Raw genomic sequence first — 1487 nt, 5'->3', positions numbered from 1 at the left:
TCACAGCTTATAAAGTTTTATATATAGTTATATTATATATACAAAAACTATAGAATAAAGACAATTCTTGACATTGTATTGCTATTTTACCTGTTAGAACAATATCAAACTCTTATGAAGAGGAGAGTTTGCTGCAGCAGTTGAGAAATCATCTCCAGCGTGATATTTTTCATGAAATGCTGTGTGCTTGTTCTGGAAGTGTCTTTCAACATTACATTGTTTGCACATATCAAACATACAGGTAAACCAGCATCGTTGGCAGTGAAAGCAAATGAAGACGTGCATGCAGAATTAAACTCTCTATTTTCCTCCGTGACTTTTCTTTCTTTGGATTTATCCATTGGTAGTTTACTGAGGGCGGGGATCTGCAGATCATGATTAGCCACCTGCAGGGAAAGGCTCTTGACAGGTGTAATAGGATGTGACGCACATTTTAGTTGACAAAATATTAAAACATTTTTATTTAAAGTCGGGTATTACTGACCTTGTTGTCTTTACTAGCAGCTGTTGTCCAGTTAAAGTCTGCATTATTACAGAGGAAGCAGCTGTTATTGGAGCGATTAGTGAGCAGCGTGTCCAGTGGCGTTATCAGACCTACCGAGCGGCCGTCTGAAGTCACGTTAGCGCCTTTGAGCAACTAATCCACTTCCTGTTTACACCGGCACCCACCCGCATGTCCAGTGTACGTGAATAGTCACGTGATATTCGATTTTAGGCGTTTGAGTCTGGACGGAGATCATTTGAACAGTGGTCCCCAACCTTTTTTGCACCACGGACCGGTTTCATGTAAGACAATATTTTCACGGACCGGCCTTCAAGGTGTGGCGGAAAAACACGACGAAATAAAATATGACCGGCATGAAAACAAATATAAAATGCTTAAATAAATACAACTCACAATAACGCTGAATCAGTGGGAGCCCTGAGCTTGTTTCTCTGCAACGAGACGGTCCCATCTGGGGGTAACGGGAGACAATGACACCCGCAGTGTGTTCGTGATGTCCATTCTACTCCGTTTAGTTGTGATTGCCGTCACTGCAGAACATCCCGCTTCACAGAGAGGATGTGTGAAATGGAAGCAGGGTTTTCAGTGCTTTAGTAGTGATCTCAGGATATTCAGCCTTGATTTTAATCCTAAACTCCAGCAGAGGTGTTGTCTCAAACATACTTTTAAGGCCACCGTCATTTACAACCTCCAGCAGCTGATCTTCCTCTGTGTTCTGCAGAGCGGGTTTGGCGCGTCAGAATTACTCCTGATGTTTAAATCAGCCTGATATTGTCTGTTAAATGAAGCTTTCTTTTTCTTGGAAGTTGTAGCTCTTCTTCTGTCTCCTTAGTGGCCTTTTCTCATTTGCAAAGACGCTCTCCAAAAGTTATTTACTTATTTTCGCTAGTTTGCGGGCTTAGTTTTTGAGGTAACGTATCACGTGACCGAGACGAGCGTCTTGACATGTGTCAAGAGGCACAGGCGGATGAAATTGCGAGAG

The sequence above is a fragment of the Anarrhichthys ocellatus genome, unplaced genomic scaffold (assembly GCF_004355925.1).
Source record: "Anarrhichthys ocellatus isolate YVR2014 unplaced genomic scaffold, GSC_Weel_1.0 scaffold166, whole genome shotgun sequence".
NCBI classification, from domain to species: Eukaryota; Metazoa; Chordata; class Actinopteri; order Perciformes; family Anarhichadidae; genus Anarrhichthys; species Anarrhichthys ocellatus.
The sequence above is the reverse complement of the archived record's forward strand: the minus strand, read 5'-3'. Positions refer to the sequence as shown.